The 18,985-nt window shown below is 43.1% G+C and overlaps 1 pseudogene; it reads left to right on the top strand.

Annotated features, from left to right (window-relative positions):
* The first annotated feature begins 379 nt into the window (after nucleotides 1-379).
* LOC144370499 (tRNA-specific adenosine deaminase 1 pseudogene) lies at nucleotides 380-2,080 on the top strand (annotated as a pseudogene).
* Nucleotides 2,081-18,985: the final 16,905 nt, after the last annotated feature.

Below are 18,985 nucleotides of genomic sequence, written 5' to 3'. Positions count from 1 at the left end.
ATTTTTTCTTTAAAGAACTTGAAGGTTAAATTCTATGTGTTGAATGACCTGAAAAGTATGCTTAGAAGGAAATATACTAAAATATGGTGGGTAAGTTTTATTGTCTTCTTGATAGTTTTTGTCTAAGAGTTTTATAATGTCTTCAAGTGACCTTCTAACTAGGATTTGGTAAATGTTCTATTTTAAGTCCTTTCTTGTTTTCCTATCTCCTGCTTATTTATTTTTTTCAGCTGAAAAAAAAATTTAAGAATACCATGAACTCTCTCCACTTTAAATAATATTCCCAATAATGGACAACATAAAAACAGAAGGACAGTTTGAGACTGTGTTAGTTGGTTCTCTATTATAAATATTTGAGGTAGCTGAGCTGAAGCTCTTTCCCTCAGGGGCTGTCCGTCGGGGAGGTGGAAGGGATTCAAGACTTCCCGCCCAGCGCGGTGGTGCAGGCCTGTAATCCCAGCTGCTGGGGAGGCTGAGGCAGGAGGATGTGCTTACAGTATGATCACATCTTCTACTAAGAAGCTTTCATATAATTGAATCCAAGTGAGGTCAGGATGTATCTAGTGAGCACTGATACAACCAAGAGTAGAAGACTTTCCTACAAAATATCCCAGGCCTTTTTCAGGAGTGATCTTTTTTTTTTTTAATTCACGACTTCATGTGCCCATTACAGTCTACTTACCCACCACCAAGTAGATCAAGGGCCTCGGCACCAGCTCCAACCATGTGGACCCCAGATGAGATCGCTCAGCTGTGCTATAAGCACTATGAGATCAGGCTGCCCAAGCAAGGGAAGCCGGAGCCAAACCGTGAATGGACATTGTTGGCAGCTGTAGTGAAGATACAGTTTCCAATTTATGAGGCCAGTGACACTCCTGATAAGCCAGTACAAGTGACAAAGGAAGTTGTCTCAATGGGAACAGGAACGAAATGCATAGGCCAATCCAAAATGAGGAAGAGTGGAGATATTCTCAACGATAGCCATGCTGAGGTCATAGCCAGAAGGAGTTTCCAAAGGTACCTTCTCTATCAGCTGCAGTTGGCAGCTACCCTAAACAAGGAGAGTATCTTTGTCCCAGGAACTCAAAGAGGACTGTGGAAACTCAGACCCAACCTCTTGTTTGTGTTTTTCTCCAGCCATACGCCCTGTGGCGATGCCTCCATCATTCCAATGCTTGAGTTTGAAGAACAGCCTTGCTGTCCTGTCATCAGAGATCAGGATAGCAGTTTATCATTAGAAGACAGTGGTAATGTGAAGACTCCTGAAAATGAAAGGAAATACGAAGACCCTGACGGTCCTGTAACCAAAAAGATGAGGCTTGAGCCTGGAACTCCTGCCAGGTTCTTCACCAATGGCACAGCTCAGCATGGCAAGCAAGACAGTGGCCCGTTTGCATCAGGTGTCAGAAGCTCTAACCTCACTGTAGAAAGATTGGCCACTGTCGCCTGTGGCGCTCCCAGGAGTGCCACAGTGGTGGACATTTATAGAACTGGAGCCAAGTGTGTGCCTGGAGAAGCTGAAGACTTGAGGAAGCCAGGTGCTGCATACCACCAGGTGGGGTTGCTCCGAGTGAAGCCAGGCCGGGGAGACAGGACCTGCTCCATGTCATGCAGTGACAAGATGGCCCGATGGAATGTCCTTGGCTGCCAGGGTGCACTTTTGATGCATTTCTTAGAAGAGCCCATCTACTTGTCAGCTGTGGTCATTGGGAAGTGCCCATACAGCCAGGAAGTCATGCAGAGAGCACTGATTGGAAGGTGTCAAAATGTCTTGGCTTTACCCAAAGGTTATGGAGTTCAAGGACTGAAAATACAGCAGTCAGATTTACTGTTTGAACAGAGTCGCTGTGCAGTGCAGACAAAAAGGGCTGACAGTCCCGGCCGACTTGTTCCATGTGGTGCAGCTATCAGCTGGGCTGCAGTTCCTGAGCAGCCATTGGATGTTACTGCCAATGGCTTTCCACAGGGAACAACAAAGAAAGGAATTGGAAGTCTTCAGGCCAGGTACAGCATGTTGGGGCATGAAGAGATGGTGACTGTGAACTTACACCTTCACTGAATAATTCCAGAACATTTTCATTGCCACCCCACCCCCACCCCTGCACCAAGAAAACTTTATCCATTAGCAGTTAGTTACCTGCTCCTTCCTCTCCCTAGCACTTGGAAGCTTAATTCACTTTCTGTCTTCTTGGGTTTGTCTCCTGGACAGTTCATATGAATGGAACTGTACAATATGTGCCCTTTTGTGTGTGGCTTCATTCACATGAATTATTTTCATGGTTCACTCATGTTGTAGCATGTATTAGTACTTCATTTCTTTCTGTGGTTAAAAATATTCTGTTGTATGAATATGCCACTTTTAGCTCATCCATTCATGAATTGATGAGTACTGGGGTTGTTTTACTTTACTTTTTGTCTATTGTGAAAAATGTAGCTATGCCATTTCACATTCCCACCAACAATGTGAAAGGGAATTCCAGTTGCCCTCCATCCTGTGCAATTCTTATTATTGTCTCTTTTTTATTGTAGCTATTCTACTGAGTTTGAGGTAGTATCTCATTATGTTCTTGATTTACATTTCCCTAATGACTAATGGTGTTGAGCATCTTTTTATGTACTTATTATCCATTTGTTGTAAGCTGCTGCTACTGCTGCTTTTTTTTTTTTTTTTTTTTTTGGTACCAGGGATTGAACTCGGGAGCACTCGAGCTCATCCCCAGCCCTATTTTGTATTTTATTTAGAGACAGGGTCTCACTGAGTTGCTTAGCTGTTGCTGAAGATGGCTTTGAACCCGTGATCCTCCTATCACAGCCTCCTGAGCTGCTGGGATTACAGGCATGTGCCACCGTGCCCAGGAGCTTCTTTTTTGGTCTAGAAATTGAACCCAGGGCTGGGCATTTGGCTCAAGCGGTAGCGCGCTCGCCTGGTATGCGTGCTGCCCGGGTTCGATCCTCAGCACCACATACCAACAAAGATGTTGTGTCCGCCGAGCACTAAAAAATAAATATTAAAAAAAAAAAAAAAAAAAAAAAAAAGAAATTGAACCCAGAGGCATATAACCACTTAGCCACATCCTCAGCCCTTGTTTTATTTTTTATTTTGAAACAGGATCTCACTAAATTGCTGAGGCTGACTTTGAACTTGGGATCATCTGCCTCAGCCTCCCAAGCTGACATGATTATAAGGTGTGCGCCACCACCATGCCTGGCCATTTTTTATCTTCTTAATACAAAATATTTGTTCCCATTCTTTGCCCACTTTGTTAATTTGTTTATCTTTTTAGTTTGTATTTTAAGCCTGCTTTATATACTATGGATACTAGTCCTTTATCAGATATGTGATTTGCAAATATTTTCTCCAGTTCAGTGAGTTGTCATTTCACTTTATGATCATGTCTTTTAAAGCACAAAAATATAAAATTTTGATGGAAAAAAAAAATATTTGAGGTAATTAACTTATAGATAGAAAAGGGTTATTTGGGTTCACAGTTTAGAGGTTCCAGTCCATGATCAGTTGTTCCCATTGCCTTGGGCCATTACGGCAGGAGCTCCTGGTGGAGCAGAACCATTGATTCCATGGCCAGAAAGCAAAAGAGAATGAGGAAAGAGCTAGAATCTCACAATCTCTTTCAAAAGCAGGTCCCCAATGCCTTAAAGGCCTCCAACTACACCCAACTTCCAAAAGTGTCACCATGGGAAATAAGCCTTTACCACATAGTCTTTGGCTCTGATGAAGAGCCAAACTATAGTAAGGACATAAAACAAACATTTTTTTTTCCTGTCATCAGTTGTAAACAGATAATGTAAAAGTAGAAGAGGTATAGGATATCAGCTATATAACATATTAAGGTAGTCATCTGTTATGGTTTGGATATAAGGTGTCCCTTGAAAAGCTTATATGTCAATGCAAGAATATTCAGAGATGAACTAAGCAGATTAGGAGATTTGTGACCTAATCAGTGTATTCATCCACTTGATGGCTTAATAATTTGAGTGGATTACTGGGTGATAACTGTAGGTGAGTGGGGCATGACTGAAGGAAGGAGGTTACTGAAAACTTGCCCTTGAGCTTCATATTTTGTCCCCAGCTCCTTGGACTTTCTCTCTGTTTCCTGGCTGCCATGAGCTGAGCAGCTCTTCTCCAGCACACCCTTCCACCATGTTGTTCTGCCTCACTTCCAGTCCAGAGCAATGGAGTTGGCCAACCACGGACTGAATCTCAGGAACCATGAGCCAAAATAAACGTTTCCTCCTCTAAGTTGCTCTTTCCATTATTTCAGTCACAGTGACAAAGAGCTAACCAACACATCATCCCAGCTCTGGCTTTCTTAACCATACATGATTGTCTATACTAGCAGTTCTCAAGTTGTGGACCATCTTGATATCCAGTTGGGGATCCTGAGGACCTTCATGGAATCTGCAAGGTCAAAACAATTTTCATAATACTCAGACAACATTTTCCTTTCTTATTCTCATTCTCTTATCAGTTTAGTGTTGTTTTCCAAAAGCAGCTACATAAATCACAGCAGACTATGTGCAGAAAATAGGAGAACCTGTTGTCTTCTATCATGCTCAACATAAAAGAGATTCACAGATTCATATAATAATTCCACCTCTGCCTACCTTTTAATTTAAAATATATTTATTTCTCATAAAATGTTTATCTATGTTAATATGGAATGGGTTTATTATCGAGTAAATTATTATATATTTTTTTAAATTTCTCAGTTGTAATTTCTAATAAAGTCAATGTCAATAGATGTTACAAGGGCTCTTGTTTTAAATAATGTAAGGGAGTCCTGAGTTCAAGAAGGATGAGAGCTACTCTCTACCTGCCATCTGACAGACAAAAGGCCCATGACAGCAGAGTCCCATGACCCTTGCTGCTGCTCTAGGGCTGACAGTCCTTTGGCAGCTGTTACCCTATAGAATGGAGAGTTTGAAAGGGACTTCAGCGACCTTGAGCCTGGAATTGATGACAGAAGATCCAAGTATAACTTCCTTCTTGGTTACAGAGAGAGGAGGGAGTGAGACATTAAGGAAGTGAGCAGGCGTTTGAGGAGAAGAACGAGAGAGGAAAATTGTGAATTAAGAGAAGAAAGCTGGGCATCTGCCCTGTGCCTTTTATTCTGCTTTCAGACTTCAAAATACCTTAAATCAATTCTAACTAGTTTGTCATTAGTGCTGATATCTGATGCAGTATGACATTAGGGCATAGGAGAAGCCTTCACAGCCCGCAAAAACATCTCCCTAAAGTATGAATTCTTTAGTCGAGGACAGAGCATGTCATCGGACAATTAGAGATCAAAGTCTATAACACGAATTCCCGTGAAGAGTTTAAGTGTGTTTAGAGTTGTGATGTGCAAACCTGCATGTACTTCAGAATAACGTAGAGAGCCTGTAAAAACCTGGATGTCCAGGCCCTGGAGGTAGGATTAAGGATCAGCATGTCTTATATCCTCCTAGATGATCCCAATGTACAGCCAAGATCAAAAGCCACAAAAGGAGGAGGGAGAGATCAAGAAAACAATCATTGCAACTGACAATGGCCAGGGATGCTTCCTGCCTGAAGGAAAAAGGAGATGAGAGGAGAACCCAGAAAAGCAGAAGATGGACCTCACACCTTGGTTCTGGGGCTTAATGGGGCTTTTTCCTCCCTGACACTTCCTGTCTGAGCAGTTGAGCTTTCTCTGATGTCTCTGTCTCCCAGCTGAGCTCTCGCTCTGCCAGCATACAGAGGACTTGGACAACAGAGGAGAACTTTACAGTTTCCTTTTCAGCTCTTCAATCAACAATTTCGGTCACAGATCAGACTGGTAAATCTTTACACATCCGAAAGTTAGACTTTGACGTGCTTGTTTTTCTTCTCCTGTCTGACTCACAGAATGAGTCATAAGGAACCTTGTTAATCTCCATTGGACTGAGGGGAACAAGGGCACAGGGAGAGGCTGCCCTTTTTTGGTGAGGGTTGGGCTGAGCCTGAGTTCAGAGCTGCCTTCTCAGCCCCCATTCCAGCCCTGGGAGCTACCTCCACGACTTTATTCTTAGATCTCTGTTCCACTCTCTGGTTGAAATAATGGTGGGGGCCAGTAAACACGCGCTGCCAGAGATCTGTGTCTAGGACATCCTCCTATTTCTCTCTGGCATCTCTGTCTCCTAAGGTACCTGAGGATAAAAACACAATTCTCAGGCTCAAGAAGGCTTTGGGGGTGAAGAATCATACCTTCTGGAAGAATATGATCCAACCAGCTAAGGGTCTTACCAGCACAGAATTCTGGAGCAAGGAGACATCTTGAAACCTTAAGGAGAAATGTAACCTGTCAGCTCTTTTATGTTTAGGCAGAGCAACAGAGAAAGTTATACTTACTTCTGACCCCAGGCAAATTGGAGTATGTGTATACACATATATGTGTACATGTGTGAACACATGTTGTGTTTATGCACACATATATGTGTGTGTGTATGTGTATGTCTATGCCAGGGCAGGTTCATAAGGAAGTAAAATTCTCAATTTCCATAGTACGGAGTTAACAGTCACTATCTGTTTAGTTCATTTGAGCTGCTATAACAAAATACCATAGACTGGGTAGCTTATGCTCAGCAGAAATTTATTTCTCATAGTTCCAGAGGCTGAGGAATCCAAGAACAAGGCATCAGCAGAATTGGTGTCTGAGGTATGAGCCACTTTCTGGTTCATATATGGTGCCTTCCTGCTGTGTCCTAACATGAAAGGAGTAAAGGGTCTATCTGGGGCCATTTTTATAAAGGTATTAATTCCATTCGTGAGGGCTTTCCCCTCCATGATTTCTTTGTACTCCCTCCCCCAAACTTTTTATTTCACTCACAGCCTATAAGCTCAGTCTTCCAAGAGTCCTCTTGCCTCTCCAGAGTCAGATTAACCCCCACCATTTTTGGCCCACAGCCCTGGCGGGGGTGAGGGGGATTCCTAGCTTTGTCCTCTATACCTTGTGCTGTGAGTTCCTTGGGACAGGAAGCACATTGTATCCTGAGTCTTCATAGTTATGGCACATGTCCAGTTGATGGGCATGGAGATAACAGGTAGATGGTTTGTGAATTCCCCAATTTCCTCCCTTGGTTCCAGGGGTGCATAGTGTGCATAGTGTGCATATAGCACTGGTGAGGACTAAGGAAGATGTCACTTTGTTACCTGGCCCCCTCTCTGGGCTGCATTCTTCACCTGTCCATGGATGGGGCCACGACAGCTTAAGCAGAGCTAGACTGAGAGAGGCAGGTAGGGACTTTATAGCCACATTCAAACATACCCACTTTCAGTTTTACTTTTTTCTAAAAGACATTCTTCTGGAGTCCCCAGCCAGCCAGCAGCCCGATAGCTCCCTAAAGAACAATTCTGTTCTTTAGCATCCCCAATACAGCTCCACTGTTGTTATTATTAGAATGTCATTTTATCTTGGGTGGGGAGGGGAGATACTACAGCGAAGTTTGTTCTGCTTTCAGCTAGGCTGAAATGTTCACAATCTCCAAGGAGGCTCTCTCTCAGTACCCCCTCTTGGTCAACCAATCATGCCTTGAATATGTCTGAGTCTTCATAACTATTGAATATGTCCCTATAAGAATGCAGCTTTAGGGACACTTATTTGATTTCATGGAATGAAGTTTATCTGATTCTAGGATTTAAAATAAAGCCAATTAAAATGGCTTTTAAAAGAGAGAATGCACCCTTGTCTTCTGGGTCATGAAACACGTCATCTCTTTTTGTAGGAGTCAGAAATCAGCATTGCCATTTTACCGAGAGAACAGAGGCATAGAGGATATTAACGTTTTGTTGAAAATCCCAGAAAGCAAAATCTGGTCTCATGCCTAAAATTGATCTCTGTCGTCTATGTGTGGCATCGGGGAAATTCTTTTCCAATCGAACCTGGGTGACGTGAGAGACTAGGTAGTACATTAGCATGAAACAGTTCTACTTGGTCCCCTGCAGGAGAAAAAGTGCCACCTAAGCATGTTCCTGGTACAGATGGCCATTCTCCATTTACCAGTTTTATCCTCACAATTTACTTTTTTAATGAGCATTTTATTCCTAAATAGGAATCATGTGGTCATTTTACTTTTATAGCCATGAATATTGGAGGCCTACAACAAAATTCCCATGACTTCCACCCACTCCTCTTTGCCCAAAGCTTGGCTGCATCAGGAACAGCAGTAACATTTTCAGAATGCAGCCTGTCACAGCTGGGTCGGAGCCATGCTCTTCCCTTTGTTTTCAAGCAAGCCAGTTATAAACACATTTCAGACCTCCTGGTTTCTCTCAATTCTTTTAAAGTTCGAGTGCAAGATTGTTATGCTGAATTTCTCCATTCACTGTAAGACTCCACCTTTGATGGAAGAGAAATAACACCATGCTGGCTCCAGTAGCTCCAACACACTTACAGAATGAAGCACAAGCAGCAATTATCAATACCTGTGTGCTGAAAAGTAAAAGCACCTGGGGTTGGGGTAGGAAGCTCAGCCTGAAACTGGTCAGAAAGGAAGGACAGGGGGCATTGTACTGAAGGGGCAAGAAATACAGCTGCTGTGAGATAGTCAGTACCCGGAGTATTAGCCATACTCGGAGAATTGAACAACAGCTGTAGAATAGATTTGAACGCAGTGGTCGCCCCTTAGCCACGGTTTCATGTTTTGTGGTTTTGCTTTTGGTGTTTTCAGTTACCTGTGGTCAACCACAGTCTGAAAATACTAGATGAAAAATTCCAGAAATAAGCAACTCATAAATTTGAATTGTGCTCCATTCTGAGTCCCGAGGTGAAATCTAGCACCATCTGCTCCATCCCACTTGGAACATGTCATCCCTTTGTCCACTGTATCCATGCTGTATATGTCATCTTTCCATTAGTCACTAAATAACCATCTCAGTTATCAGATTGACTATCACAGGATTACGGTGCTTGCTTGCATTCAGCTAATCTTCTTTTACTTAATAATGGCCTCCAAATGTAATAGTGGAGATGCTGACAATTCAGATATGCCAAGGAGAAGTCATAAAAGGCTTCCTTTATCATCTCACATCATCATTAAGAGAAGGATAAATAAATACATTACAATAAGATATTTTGAGAGACAGAGAAAGAGACCACATTCACATAATTTTTAATACAGTACATTATTATAATCGTTCTATTGCTATTGTTGTTAACCTCTAACTGTGACTAATTTATAAATTAATCTTTATCATAGGTATGTATGCACAGGAAAAACACAATATATACAGGGCTTGGTACTATGTTTCAATCATAATCTGGGGGTATAAGGACACATTTTGACAGATAAGGGATGGCTACTATTCTGCCAATCTGTGCTGTTGCTTGTGTGTGTGTGTGTGTGTGTGTGTGTGTACACAAAATGTGTGTGCATTCTACTCAATCTCTCTCTCTCTCTCTCTCTCTCTCTCTCTCTCTCTCTCTCTCTCTCTCCCTCTCCCTCTCCCTCTCCCTCTCCCTCTCCCTCTCCCTCTCCCTCTCTCTCTGCAGGAATTGAACTCAGAGGCACTCAACCACTGAGCCACATCCCATCCCTATTTTGTATTTTCTTTAGAGAGAGGGTCTCACTGAGTTGCTTAGTGCCTCACTGTTGCTGAGGCTGGCTTTGAGCTTGCAATCCTCCTGTCTCAGCCTCCTGAGCAGCTAGAATTATAGCCATGTGCCACAGCACCCAGTTCAGTCTCACTCTAAGGGACAAAATACAAGCCTCAGATGGGGCACTCTGATACCCAGAATCCCACCTTCGGTTGGAGCTCTGAATAAAAGCTTCAGTGCTGATGTCTGTGCCTCTCGCATCCAGAGCAGTTGCTGTGGTCACCAGACATCTGCTTAGACAACCTCTAAGGGTCAAAAATAGTCAAAGGAGTTTACTGCACAAAGTTGTCACTTATTCAAAGATGTACTCCCCTGCATGAGAAAAGTGGGTCATTTTCCCAGTGAGATCATGCCAGAACATTCTCACCCAACTCTTTACGTGGTTTCATCTTATCTTCCCAAATATCAAGTCCTTCAGGAAAACTTTGTCTATGTCCCATCCCCAATCAGGGCTCTCGTTACATACCCAGCCTTGTGCCCTCATCCTTGGCAGCACTTAGCACAATTATAATTAGAGAAGAAATTAGTTATCTAATGCTGAATCCCTCCTCTTTCTGCTTTATGACTATTGTCTTAATGTTATGTAATTGTTTGTCAAAGGAATGAATGGTAACTTCACCTCCAAAACTCCCTAACATTCATAAGAGCAAAAATCCAATATATATAAAGAGATGTAGATAGAGTAAGTTTTTCCTTTTATGCTGAGGTCAGATATCTTCCCTTGTGCCTCTGTTTTCAAATACCAATCACAAAAGCTAGTGAGAGACTGTGCACTTAAGAGAGCAGCTGGGACTTTTCTGGACACATAGGTGCACTTAATGTATGTGACGACATTTGGTGGCTGCTATGACTAAGCCTCTATTTAGTGCTCATTGAGATAGTTATAGATTTCTATTTAGAGTAAATTTAGCCATAATGACACCAGCAGTCATCACCATAATAGCTAACTCAAAGAAGCAGCTTTCCTCCAAAGAACTGAGTGGCTCCCATTTAGCCTGCTATTCCTGCCCTTCTTTGGACAGTCCAGGTAAATCTTAACATAGCTTCCAGCACATTCCCATCCTGCCCCTCATTGGAAAGTTCACTGACTTCTCCAACCCACATCAGCACACCTTGCTGGAATTCCCATAGCCCTACAGGCTACATGATCAAGCATTTATCTATTTGTCCAAAGAAATATGTTTTGTACAGTTCCTGAAATGTGCAGGCATTGTGCTGAGTGTTTGCAAGTATTCTAAAATTCTAAATTTTCCTATTATTTCACAGATGCAAATCATTTGCCCTTGAGGTTTTTGGAGGGGTAAGAGATGGAATGGAGATGGAAGCGAGGGCAGCATCTCATGCAGTTTAACCCCCAATGCACTCAAAACAATGTTCCGTAGTAGAGTTAACAGATGACATTACCCCCATCTCATGACTCATCAATTCAATCACATAGGAGCCAGGCCTGACTATTGCAAGCAACTTTGAAAGACCTGAAATTCAATAGACCAAGTCAAGAAACAATGACAAGAATAGGCCAAAAATAGTCAACAGAAATATTCTTAGGCAGGGGTAAGGCCACAAAAATACTCTTTTGAGCCTAAAAGCACTCCCAAACATGAAATTTTGTGACCCCACTCAGTGATAGGGAAAAGTGCAAAAGAAACAGTCTGTTTTCCATTGCTATCACTAGATATCACTGACCAGATTGTTCATAAAGAATAGAGGTCTGTTTAGCTTGTGGTTCTGGAGGCTAGGAAGTCCAAAAGCATGACATCATCATCATGCCAGCTCCACATAGGGACCTTCATGTGACATCATAAAATGGTAAGAAAGACCAAGCCTGCCAGCTCAGTTCTCTTTCTCTTCTCATTAAGCGACTAATGCCATCATGGAGGTCCCATCATTATGACCTCATCTAACTACCTCCCCAACACCCCACCTCCAAATACCATCAATATATGAATTTGGAGATTGTTTCCAACACATTAATCTGTAGGGGGACACATTCAAACCATAACAAGGACATATTCCAAAAAAATCACCATGAGAGAGGTAAACTAAAGAAGGAGATAAACTGGGAGAGAAGAAAGATAGGGTACCAAAAAAAAAAAAAAGTTATTAAATCAGAAACCAACTATAGATGGAAGAGGAAGTCAGGACAGGGGCACCATGTGCATGATCCCTTTATGCTTTGTGCCACTTGACCCCTCTCAGCTGATTGCACCAGGACCAGCACTTGGCTTAAAGGCTGCTTCATGACCTTTGTGGCATTCTAAGAAAAGGTTATGTCTGCCCCAGGGGGATGCTCATTTCAGATAGGCCACACTAACTAGAGAGTTGTACCTGGCCTGCACTCAAGTCCTGCTGAGAAACACTTCAGAGTGGCCCCTTTGCCACCTACAAAAGCACAGATAGGCTGTAGCAGAGTTAATGCAGTAGTGACCACGAGAATCAACGGACAGCAACTCCCAAGGGGGCAGAGGAGTTCCAAATTGTTAGAAATGCATTGTATAGTTAATGAACATCTGGTTTTCCATGAGATTTACTGAGATCAATTTTTATTCTTTGTTTACTTCCCCATGTGAGCACGTATCTAATCCTCACTTGCTGGCACAAACCCAAAAAACACACATCGAAACGGGGATTGTCCTCTCAAACAGAGAAACCTGTCACCTCCACTCAAACTTCCAACTTTGGAGTCCTAAGAGAACAACTAGCTTCCCCCACAAAAAAAGAGACTATGATAACTGTGAGGATTTTAATTCTTCCTGTTGTCAAACAGTTGAGTATATTATTGTTGTTCTAGAGAGAGCAGAATGTTAGAGGTTTACCCCTGAAAATATCATGGAATCTATAAATTTTAGAGTTTTTTTCTGGCTCCTAGTCGGCTTAATATATGTTCTCTCTTATCCAGTGAAATCCCTCCTAGAGCCACAGGATAAGCCAGGTCACTCAGTGATCAGAGCAGAGAGACAGGAAGCAACTGTGACATATAAGACAGATGGATTCCCAAGGCTTGGGGGCAGGGGGCAGGTGAGGATTGGAAGGGAGGGGAACTTATTGTATCACAAGCAGCAGGAGACTTTTTAAATTCCAAGCAGTTAACAATTAGAAAGGCAGATAATTGGAGCTACAAGAATATGATTGATGGAGACTCTCTCCTCAAAGTCCAAAGTAGGAATAGATGGAGAACCAGTCCTCAGCATTTGGTATACTGTGGGCGCTAATGGAAGGAAGAGCCCATTCTCTCATCAAGAGACAGGGGTAAAAGTACTGAGAGACAAAGAGGGAGAATTCTGTTAAACAAGATAAAGATATCTAAACAAGACTTTGTCTTAATCCTATTTTCTTTTGCTACATTGAAATACCTGACACCAAGTAATTTATAAAGAATAGAGGTTTATTAGGCGAATGGTCTTATACACTGTTGAGTAAAGAGCATGGCAGTGGCACCTTCTTGTCATTGGTGAGAGCCTTCTTACTGGGACATGACATAACAGAGGACACCACATGGAACAACACAGCAAACGAACCAGAGAGAAGTTGCTTTGGTAACAAAGCCATTCTCTTGTTGACCCATTAATTTGTTAGTCCACAAATAGATTCAAGCATTCATGATGACTGTCCCCAACACCTCCCTCACCTTCCAATACCATTAAAATAGACTTGAGTATTAAGTTTCCAACACATAAAATGTGGGAACACATTCAACCATAGCAGACATGAACAGACTTGGCCAGATTTGCTGTAGTCCTGTCTGACTAACATGTCCCATTTTCTTAGTAAGGAGAAAATAGAAGTTAGTATCAAGGCCCTACAAGCGGGTGTCTGTGACTCTCCAAATACAGCTATTTGCATCATAACTGTGCAGCAAGTTGAATGGGGCCTCCCTTTCCTTCTCTATTTACTTTCTTGTCATGGTTGGAAAGTTCCAATTAAATCTTTTTACTCTCCACTACAATGACTTCGTTTCCAACTAATTTACCACATATATGCTGATGTAGAAGCAAAGTCACAGAATTAAGGTCATAGCAAAGTATATTCTAATTTGGTGTTTATTACTGAAATGATTATACTTTATGTGACATTCCTGCATCATAGACAATATTATGCATTTTGGCTGTGCATCATGCATTGCCCTCTGGGTCCTAGTAAGAGGATGAAGTGTGCAGTGGTTGGACAGATGTAGTCCAGGGGTGACATAGGTGGTACACATGTCATGCAGTCCCCTCCTTAACCCTAGTAGGCCCTGCTCATCCATCAGGTACTTCTTCCTGTAAAGCCATTGTCTCCAGATCCTTGTCCACAGAGCCATGGGGAAGCCTGTGTAATCAATTGGCATTGGCAGATGAGATCAAACCTAGTTTCCCACCCAGTCTTATCCGACTTGGCTGTTTTACCAAAAGGAAAAACAGGAGTTTTAAGAAATCATGTCCAGAGAAAAGAGTCAGAATTTATTCTGAATATGTTCTTCAGAGTAAAAGTTGAGAGTCTCGCTGATATTTAGACATGCAGATGGGAACAAACTAATTGCACTGATCGAATTTTTAAAACCCTGAAAAATATTAGTCACATTTTATATATAAGAGAAAAAAAATCAAAACCTGAGTTAAAGAGCTCTACCTGGCATAGTTCAGCAATCTCTAACCTGTGAAGAATTCAAACAGAGATGCCATCTCAGTTCTGGTATTCTGAAGGGCCACACCAGAGAAGCAGCCCCCAGAGAAGCAATTTGCAAGATGTATTCTTGTCTGGGGTGCCACACGTTGCACTGCAGCGATGAGTCAGAGGCCTCAGCGGGAAGGAGATGGTGCTGGTGGGCTGGTGAAGAGGCCTCCTCTCGGGAGGCATGAGTTGGCAGCCCAGCAGAGGGGAAGCTGGCATGAGGATCTTGTGCAGGGAGAGGACCTGGGGGCGGAAGGGAGAGGCTGCAGAGTACAGGTCAAGAGACTCCGGCACAGCAGTCTTTGCACATTCTTTAAGCACCTTGGCACGGACAGAATCTGCATGTGAACTTGACTCCCCCTGCCATTCTCCAAGTAGTTTCAGAACACAAAGACGGGAAAGAATCCCAATAGTCACTTCAAGAGACACCCTGGAATTTTCAAGCTGAGACTGTATTTATTGATAGAGCTACCAGCCAGTGCTCACTTTGTACAAATGAGAAAATAAAAGCCCAAGGAAATCAAGAAGTTTAGCAAAATGGGACCTGGGATTAAGAGCCAAGAGATCTGACCTTTGATCCAGGATCGCTTTTCAGAGACAATAGCCTTGAAATCTTGAAGCAGGAGACCTCAGAGCTCAAGAGTCTCATGACCGAGTTGCTGGGTCACTGAGTTGTCACCAACTTGAGAAATATCCTTTGTGCTGAGGTCCTTCTTGGTGACGCCCTTTTAGAATCTCTATCGACATCCATCATGAATCACGAATGTCCGGCAGCGTGGTGGCAGATTCCTACAGAGTTTATGAAGAAACAAATGGGCCAACGCGGAGAAAATGAATAGGGTGCTGACACTTCTGCTTCCCTGAATGAGGCATTAGGCCTGAATTATTATAACAGGAAATGCTAAACTACGATGAAAAGAAAAGGTGTGATTACTCATGTCAATGTTAAAATTGCCATTTTTCAGGAGGGATTAATCACCAGCCATGAAATCTGCTGCACTTGATTAAAAAAAAAAAAAAAAAGTTTCCTCTTCTCTGGGAGTTTTCTCCCTCAGCAGTAGGATTCTTATATATAACTATTGGTCCTTTCCAAAAATTAAAAACAGAAAATTTTAAAAAGCTCTCATTTAAAGAAGTGCTCAAGTGTCGGGAAGGTCCCTCTTCTCCAGGACAGGAATGTAGGTGAGGCCGGAAAGGTGTCTTTGAAATTGAATGCCCCATGACATTTCAGGCTTAGTCTGTTTCAGATAGCAACACATCGATGGGGGACTCCTTAGGGAACCTAACACTCATAGCTGTGCTGTGTTGGCAATTGACATATGGGGTGGAATAATGTCTGGTCTGCACCCAGGGGATGGAGCCCACAAGGGAAAGGGGAGGCCAGGCTATTGGGGGATAAAACAAGGTGCAGAACTGGGCTGGGTGGAAAGACACACAACACGGGTCTAGCAGAAAGAAGCCGAACTGGAACAAAGTGCCTGTCCTAGTCAAAGACAGAAACGTTTGCCGAATGCTAGAAACTGCCATGTTTAGAGGCACCTCTGTTGGAGCAGCTGTCATGTAGATCCCAGAAATTAATTTTGAAGAGGAGGACACTGGAACAACATTGTCACCTAAGGATCTGAACATGGTACACACGAACAGGCTTCAGTGTTTCTACAAATTTCCTGAATTTATATTCAAAAGAGCATATAACGGAGATGCCATAGTTTGCTCATGTTTATGGAGAGGAGAATTCATTGATCTACAAATTGGGGTCATGGAGAACTATGACCTCAGAAGTATTTAAGTTTCTCATTAATAGAGGGACACTTAATACAGAGAGATGGGAAGGGGCTCTGTGCTCCTTGTCGGCAAGGCTTTCTTCTGTCTTGCTCCATGTATCTCCAACACATATTTGTCACTCAAGAACATTTATAGAATGGATAGGTGAATGGGTGAATGAATGAATGAATGAATGAGGGTCCTCTGCCCTCAGACTGTTTATACTCTACCTCACCTTCACCCTCCATAGGTATTTCCAGCTCCAACTTAACATAGGGATGCTGCATGTCAAGTGGGGTGCCTTCAGTGATAGTGGGCAGATACATTTAATGGTAATATAGAGAAGCTGGGGCACTGGGCCACAGAAGCATAGGATTCAAGAAAATACTGCCTGGTGCCTTCATCACTCAGAAGCCACCCCTTGTTCATTCCTGTTCCCACTCTGCCACCACCTCTTTTCAACACAAGAGAGAGCTGGTGTGCCCCAGGCTTCTGAGACTAGCCCTTGGTCCTGAGCTTCCAAGCTCATCAGTCCTGCATACAGCTCTAGGAAGGTTTTGTCCCGTTTACTTTTTTAGTGGAGGATAAAGAAGTTCACGTTAGAGGAGAGTGTCTCTCTTCCATAACGCCTGAAAAATGGCATTTTATTGTCACATTGTGACAACCGTACTGAGTCTGCATTTGCCCTTCTCACATCTCCACTTCCTACCTTGCGGGGGCAGTGAGAGAGGGTGACAGTGACCAACAGAGAGGAAAGCAGCTTTAAAACCCATTGGCTAACTGCCTGATGATACCTTCTTCCTGTCTCCCTCTCGCCTCTCTCTATTCTTCATTCTCTTCTTTCTTCTTTCCTTCCTTCTCTCCTTCTCGTCCTTCCCTCTCACTCTTCCCTCCTTACTGCAAAGCGCAGGTCTTGGTGCTAGAGGTACAGCATTGAATAAGGTACTCTCTGCCCTTCTGGGACTCTCTAGGACTGGCCCACAAGGTCAGGAAAGATCTCAGGGGCCAAGAGAAAGTCCTGATGGAGATGATACTTAAAAGACTGCTGCCGGGCAAACTCTGAGAAGGCAACAGAGGAGAAACGTGGCCTTTGGCAAATGCAGGTAACTCAGTGTGATAGACGTGGGCCCACCTGTAGGTCTACTGCAATGAAAACAGGCCAAGACAACACAGCAAGGGACGGTGCTGGAGAGTAAGTGGCCCAGTCAACCAACACCATGGAGTTATCAATATGAGTAATCATCACAGCAGAGAGAGTGACCCCTAACCAGCATTCTAGGAAGCCTCCTAGTTTCCTGCTTGGGAGACAGATGGAGAGTTTGCATCCAAGATAAGGTATTCCTGTTCCCAAATGCCTTCTGGTAAAGCTTATTGCCCTGCAAACACTCCCACCATCGGTGAAGTCCTCCTCACTGGGAAATGGAAGGGGACAGAGTCAATAGTTATAAAGCTCTTGGAACAGTACCTGTTGCATGGTAACCACAGGTTTGTTAAATAAATAAGGAAAGGTATGTTTATCAAGTATCATGTGCCATGTTCCGTCTTAGGGACTTATTTAATTGCCTGACAAAAACCTCAAGATTTATGCTTATGAAAATTGAAGTCTTCAGAGAGTAAGTCATCTGTTCAAACTTCCCAAAAAGTGACTGGGAATTCAAACCTGGATTCATCCTCTGTTGTGTCTAACTGGGACCCCAGCCTCCCTCGGGGCTGGCTGAAATCTTGTGTACTTCTGCGTCGTGTCTGAGTGTCAGTGAAAGCAACAGGCCCCCATCCTTCAGGGTGAGAGCCTCTTCAGACTTGGGAGTTAGCACAGTGGTCCTGTGCTGTGTGCAATGATGGGACCCAGCAGTGGGGTCTTCAAACCCGCGCAGTCAGCCCCGAGCCCTAGGCCCTGGATGCTCTCAGAATCCGATGAGAATGTGATTCCAAATGCCAAAGAAGGAATACCTCAAAACAAAAGGACCGAAGACGGAAATAGGCGCTTGCTCAAGTTTAAATAGCTTAAAGTTTGCTAGATTCTCATCCGATCTTTGTCCCAAGCCTCTTCCCTAAAGGAGGAGAACTTTATCAATGACGGAAGAAGACACCTTGATGCCATGTCTTAATTCCTTATTTTTTAAAAAATCCTGGATATTCTGACATATGTAAGAAGAAAATAAGAGACAGTAAAATAAAAATAAAAACAGGACGGTTCTAGAGCCTGCTTTCACTAACTGGTTCCACAACTGGAGGTAATTCACTTCGTATCGCCGTCCACCCCTCTGTAACATCAAGGGTTTGGGGCTGGATGGATTTTGATAAGTGCTACAACGTTGGAGTCCATAATGGAAGAAAACCAAGTTTCCTGTGACAGATGTGCCTCTTTCTCCTGTGCTCCTCCTTCCTGTGAAGACGGCTCTGGCTGCCTCCCTCACAAGTGTTTCCTGTTCTACAGGCCCACGCAGCTCTGCCCACGTCAACTTCGCCAGCACGTTCAGGCACCGGTTCGCTTCCTCCATGGCGCCCACCACAGCTCGTCATTACATATTTATAGGTTGTCTGGTTTACACAGACTGCAGCTCCCACGAGATCGCAAGTTCCAGAAGAACAGCTCTTGTGCCTGCTTTGTTTACCAATATACACACCCAGTGTCCCACTGTAGTGTCTGGAGGATAAAGAGTTTGGATTAACATCTGTCAAATAAAAAGCATCTGTAATTTTCCCTTTTTTGATCATTATAGCTGCTATCATTTATTGAGGGCTTGCTAGGGTCATACATTGTACTTGGGCCTAGCCTGTATGACTTCATTAATTCATTATAAGCCCTTGAAGCAGGTGCTATCTGTTTTTTAGAGGTAGATACTGAAGTTCATGGAGGTCACAGAAATAGGACACTCTAGAATCTGGATCCAAACCACATCTGACTCATTCATTATCTCTAATATACCACCTTTGGATCCTCTGTGACTTTGAGCATT

This window comes from Ictidomys tridecemlineatus, chromosome 14 (assembly GCF_052094955.1).
Source record: "Ictidomys tridecemlineatus isolate mIctTri1 chromosome 14, mIctTri1.hap1, whole genome shotgun sequence".
Taxonomy (NCBI): domain Eukaryota; kingdom Metazoa; phylum Chordata; class Mammalia; order Rodentia; family Sciuridae; genus Ictidomys; species Ictidomys tridecemlineatus.
This window is presented reverse-complemented; position numbering and strand designations above follow the sequence as displayed.